This window comes from Rattus rattus, chromosome 1 (genome assembly GCF_011064425.1).
Source record: "Rattus rattus isolate New Zealand chromosome 1, Rrattus_CSIRO_v1, whole genome shotgun sequence".
In the NCBI taxonomy this organism is placed as follows: domain Eukaryota; kingdom Metazoa; phylum Chordata; class Mammalia; order Rodentia; family Muridae; genus Rattus; species Rattus rattus.
In genome coordinates, this window is record NC_046154.1 from 230,030,027 (window position 1) to 230,036,654 (window position 6,628).

Below are 6,628 nucleotides of genomic sequence, written 5' to 3' on the forward strand. Positions count from 1 at the left end.
ATTCTACTTAGCTACTGTATTATTCTCATAGCTTTTTTTTTTTTTCTTTTCCAATGACCCAGAAAAATATCTAAAAATAAAGCGTGGTCAACAATATCTCAAATAAACCAGAAAGCGGGCACACGGGAAGACTTGTGACTATCAGGCAATGTGTAGGGAGCTCCAGCAAACACTGTTAATAGGAACAAAACCTCACGAGACAAGGGGCAAAGAGGGGCTGGAGTGGAGCTGTACCTACTCGGGCTGTGCTCCAGGACAGGAGCCCAGCTGGCCAGTTATCCATGCTTAGGAAGTTTTGCAACTGAATGACCTTGACAGGTACGTGAGAGAGGAGGAAGGTATGAACAGACTTTAGACTTCAGCCACTAGGGACTCACTTGAGGGAAGTTCCCATTGTTTCGAACGGGAAGTAGACATTGATGCCTCTTTTCCTTGGGAAAGCATAGAGCCACAGGGCCTAAATATTGGTGAGCTATGCTATGTGTTGATGGTATGTTGAGCAAAGCTGTTGCCTGAAGAGTCAGGAGGAAAGAGGTTGCATTGGCCTTTTTCCTGTATACATTTTGTTTACAGAAAGAACGAAGATAACGATGTCTAGAGGGAAGAATGCAGAGCATGAAAAAGTTCCACAAAGCCTTGGGTCTTCCCATCTAGATAGATGGTTTTTATGTCCCTAATCCCTGCATCTAAGCTGGCCGTAAATATCAATGACTGGAACATAGTCCTGAGCCACCTGGGGGAGGTCATATGGAGAACCACAAGGTACGTGTCTCATAGCCAGCATCAGCTGCAGATCTGTGCACGCAGCATTAAGGACCACCCAACTCAGGGTAATGCCCCATCCAAATATAGCTACATGAGTGAGCCCAGGCATCTAAACAACAGTAGGAGGAGTGGACCAGCCTCACCAGACCACACAACAGTGAACAGTTTTGTGCTTGTTGTGCCAAGCCCCTGGGTTGTAAGGCGACTCATTGTAGATAAACCTTAGGTCTCACATCTACAAATGAACAGCAAGAAAGAAGGTGGCAAAGGCCAGTTATCAAGATTATAACTGAAGAAAGAGGGAATTGCTTTCTCTTTTGGATTTTTTGCTTTCCTGAGAGACCCAAAAAGCTTGTAGAGGAAGAAACTTGCATCCCCATCCCCCACTGCTGTACAGATGAGAATCATAGAGCAGAACAGCTACAATTAATGAGGCATTATTGAAGGTCTTTCTTGGTCATTGCCTTTGGGTTCTTGTGAGAAAAATAAGCTTTATTCATACAAGAATTGTAAGTAAAAGTTGCTAAAAATATAACTGGCTTTCTTTTCTTTCAACATTCCTAGGCCCCAGTCCAAGCCAAGAAAGAATTGCAACCTTCAGGCCAAGCGTGAGAGTAAGGCAGTTCCTGCCTGAGACTGGAGCCATCCTGAAAAGGTTTGTGTTTGCCATGCTTTTCCCTCACCCACCTGCCAAAAAGCTATAGATGGTCTGATTTCACATTACTTCCTCTCGTCTTCCTTCGTCTTCACCAAGCTTGCTGTCTTCCCATATCCCCACCCCCTTCTGCTCTCCTTGCTGTTGCTGTTAACATTGATCAAGGTCCTCTCTGTGTAGCCTTTGATGCAAGAAAAGGGGCAAAAGAAAGGAAGAAGAAAGAGGAGAAGGAGGAGGAGGAGGAGGAGGAGGAAGAGGAGGAGGAGGAGGAGAAAAGGTGAAGGAGAAGAAGAGGAGAAGAAGGAGGAGAAAAAGGAGAAGAAAAAGGAGAAGAAAAAAAAAAAACCAAAAGAGATGTTTCCACTGCTTTTTCTGTTATCATTTAGATGTGATGCTGTACCCTCTGTGGACATGGTGTAATCATTTCAATGAGCTATTAAACTTGCTTCCCTGAGTGAAATCAAATTTAATGTCATTTAGAGAACTGTAGGTAAAATAATAATTGATTTCTGGCTACATTTTCAAATAGTTCTATTATTCAAATTTTTATATAAACAGGCTAAAAATAATATTTACCATTCTCAGAATTTTATCCACAGGAAGAACCCTTAAAAAAACAATTTTCAAGTGCACATTTAAGAAGTTCATGTAACACTGAAGGGCTTTAGGTCATACCTATGATCTCTGGGACCATTTCCCAGCAATAATTTACAGTAGGGCCTATTGCATTTTTATAATGTTCCTTTCAGATATCCCTTTTCAAGCAGGAATATCTTCTCCATGTTTTCACTTTTTCTCCATGCTCAGACCCAAGCAACCCTTCTGTACCAATTATTTTACTTATCTCGTGTGTGTGTGTGTGTGTGTGTGTGTGTGTGTGTGTAAGACAGTGTCTTACTATATATAGCTCAGTAACTTTCAGCAGTTTTCTGTTGTGTTTGAAGTCACGGGTGAAATTAACACATTCTTGAATCAAGTTCACTAGGAAACAAAACTTGAGGCAAGGACCAAAGGGACAGCTAGTCATTCAATGGTGGCAGGTATCCTTTGTCTGATGGGCTGCCCCAGGATGGAGAATCAATGTTTTAGCCCCATCTCAGCCAAGAACACAGAGAGGACAATAGCAAGCATCATATGCTCAGTTCCTCCATACTGTGAACTTTCATATGCCCTCTCAGGTTTAAGTTCCCTATAGTTTTTGTTTCAGTGTTTTCAAGTGCTATCCTCTGAGCAAAACAGCCCCCATTCTCATCAGATCAGCCACTCCTACTTGCACGAGTCTGTCCTAAGAAGGGAAGGATCTGGGAGCATCACTGGCCTTGAGCCTCCATCTGATTCCCTTGCACCTTCCTGCTACTTGTATGCAATTTTGCTCTGATTTCAAGTAGCCTTGGGAAGAAACACCATTGATGTCGCTATGGGGCAGCCATTATCTGTGCTGAGGGATGATTTCCCCTGGGCCATTCCTGTAAGAAGTTCCTTAAATAATCTTCTGTGAGTAAATCCAAGAACCTCATCCTTCCTGAACCTCTGTGGAATCAGACTTTGGCTTGTCATTAGGACCTTTGAAAGAAGGGTGTATTTTGTTTATGCTTCCCCAGGGAAGGGATTCTCACAACATTCAGGCTATTTCTTTAGCAACTCCTTAGGAAGCCAGGTCCTATGCACTACCGATTGGTTTTTGATCCAAGTCTGGAACTGACCAATGAAAGAACTCAGAAAGCCAGGTGTGCCTCTTCTGATTGCCTAGCAGTGGAGGGACAGAGCTAGGGGGGGCAGTGTTTTCAAGCAAGTAACTGGTTTGCACTAAGCAGAAACCCTTAGGTAAAGCAGAACTAGCTGTTGTATCTAGGATGGTGCGTGGGACTCTTCATGAGAACCTCCGGGAGGATTTGAATCGTGTTGTGATTTTCCTGATTTTGTCTATGCCAACACAGATAGTTGGAGAACATTCACACATATCAATGTGCCCAGTAGTAGTGTACAAGAATACTATATTGATATACCTTCTCTTTCAGCTGGTTCCAAACACTACAAAGATGATCTACATTAGGTCTTGTACACTCATGCAGTCCTAGCTCATGGTCAAAAGGTACATGTTTTAACACTTTTATGTTTGTCAAATTGTTCTCCAGATTATTGTCAAATACATTTATTGGTGGCTTTACTCATGCTGGTTGTGACCTTTATCATTAGACATCTGAGAAGATTTTTATCTTGGTCTCACCGCCCCCCCCAGAAAAAAGAAAAAGTCCAATTAAAAGCTTTTTTGACCTGTGTTACATTTGTTAGTTGCTGTCAGCCTCGACTTGTCTCTGTGTATAGGATATTGCTGTGGAAGAGACATCGGACTTCTGGTGTTTTCTCGAGTAAAACAGGGGTCTTGATGGAAGGGTAGACAAAGGGAAGTTTTGGTGCCAGGAACGCAAGGCCTTTCAGACAACTCTAGCCAGCCAGCAAATGAGCTGGTCTGCCTGGCGAGATAAGAAGCGTCCTCCTCATACTGAGAAATTTCAATTTCAGGCTGGATGCACAATGCCAAAGTGTTCAAGAAGAGTTCCAGAGTGCAGTGACATATGCTACAAGGTCAGTGTGGCCCGTGATGCAGCACCTGGGACACAGTAAATGTCTGAGACGAGCTTAGGTGATGTGAACTTTAAAAAACTTTTAATTGGTGTCTATGCAGCTTTCAATGTCAGCATCATATTGCCGTGTTCCCAGCCAGATCATACACCTTACTAATGCATAAATGGGGTGCCACTGTGCAGAAATATGCTTTCCAGCTTCTAGGTCTTTTGAAACCCCAGACTCTATGGCTCTAAATCTAATCTTAGTACTGCTTAAGTTTCAGTTAGCGCAATATCGTCCTTGAATACAAGCCCATTACATTTATTGCAAGAAATTGCAACAAAACCCAACTGCAATACCATAGAGAGTTGAAGGGTTTTGAATTTGGTGCAGGGGTCATGTTTTAGTTAAAAATGAGAGCCCTAAATTGTAGATGAAAACCCATCTGAAACTATACTCAAATTGAGAATTTGGGAGTCAATACTAATATTTTGAGACGTCTGTCAACACTTGCTGCCTTGCATAAGTGTTTTAAGTAGATTCTCAATTGCTAATCGTATTCACTTACCCCGTCAATACTTTTTTTTTTTTTTTTTTTGGAGCTGGGGACCGAACCCCAGGGGCCTTGCGCTTCCTAGGTAAGCGCTCTACTCATTGAGCTAAATCCCCAGCCCCGTCAATACTTCTAAGAGCCATCTTGGTGGGAAAGTAACATGGCTGTCGTCACACTCACACAGTCCTCTGAGACTGTCATGAAGCCACCGTCCGGCCAGTTCATACCATGACATACTTAAGATATAAGCTTATGCACTGGAGATCTGAGGCAAATATTTATTTAGTTCATATATAAATTGTACATGATGTTCATGGGTGCTATAAACACAGGCAGATTTAGAAAAAAAAAAAGCAAAACTCAAGATACACCCAAAAATCATTTCCACACCTCATTGATGCCATTCATTAAATACCTCTGTCTGGGTAGCTCATAATAATCGTATAGTTTGATTTGTTTTATTATTTAGCTCATATTTAAAAAAGATGGCATCATCTCTTTACTCTGGTCTTCTTGAAATGGCCATAAGATGAAGACTCTACCAAGTAAAGATTGTTCATTTAGGAACAAGCATTATGGGTTCCATATTTCACAGAACTAAGAACAAAGCAAATCAGAAAAAAAATTCTCCCAAATGCCTAAGCTGATACACTGACCAAGATATGAATCAGACTTATTTTGTGTTATCCACTAACGCCTAAGACAAGATAAAAAAAAACATACTCTAAAGTCATTATTTAAAGATGACATTTCAAATCCAAGCTGAAAAACAATAGTGGTTTTGAAACTGATTCATCATAGCCACTCTGATATGATATACTTTAATTAGGAGGAAAAAAATTATTCATGTACACAACTCTCTTAGTAAAATTTCCCATTTCTTGCTAATAACACATTTCAATTTACTTCAGAAAATGCATTGATTTTATTCAAATACACTTTTCCTAAAATATAAATATTTAAATTAAAATTTTAAAAATGGAAAGGACAGTTTATGTTGACTCTTACCCAGATCAGTCTAAAACGTAAGCAATAAAGAAACAATATCCGTAACTATGGTCAATTTAATTTGTCTATAAATATATAATAGAATCTTTTGCAACTTGAGTAATTAACTCAAACTTCATGTAGTACCGAGCACCTTAGATTACACATTGTTGAATTAAACTATTGGAATTAATATATGTATCATGTTATTTATAATACATAAGTATAATTCTCTTGTATAACAACATTCCAGTGATTTCTGAAAATATATAATGTGAAAGAATACAATACAATTTACAAATGCATCAGCACTTTCCTACAGGTTTGAAGCTGGCCTCCACTCTTCAACATTTTAAAATAGGAAACCAACCAAAAGTCAATGTCCTATGGTGGTATTTCCTCAAGCATCACCTATAAAATCCACTAGTTTCACAGATGCCCCATTACGAAGAAGTGCAAGGCATAGAGCCCTCACCCCCACCTTCAAGACTATGACCCATGAAGACCAGAATTTTTGAGGAGACTAGTGACTCCAACAAGGGCCTAACATATCTTAAGTTGCTATTTTGCAAATATTTTCCATCAACCAGCTCCTAAGTTACCCACCCCCCATATGAGAATACAGCGTCCCTTGGAAATGGTGTTGTGTGGGAAGTGCTTTGGGGAAATGATGGTTTAAAGAACAACTGTAACACTATAAACACACAGGTCTGAGGAAGCTCAATCAGGGACCTTTAGGCAGTTTTGCTTTGCATAGGTGTCTGCTAAACTATGACTCTTCAGCACACGCAGAATACAGAGCATGTGCTAGTGTAAGACTACATGGAAAACGAGTTCTGAAAATTCATAAATCTTAGGCTTAGTTTTCAGGGCTTGTGAAAAGTCGCTCCAAAATCAAATAATGGGTGTAGTTTAGTGACTGGATCTTGAAAGGCAAAAAAAAAAAAAAAAAAAAAAGAAAGCATCAAGTATTTGTAGAATAGATGCTGCCTCAAAATACTCTTGTAGAAAAATATCAGGCCACTATATCAGTCCCCCAGAATTCCAAAATTAATATAGATGCTATCTGTAGATTTGATCCTGTCTCTGGTTCTGTATGG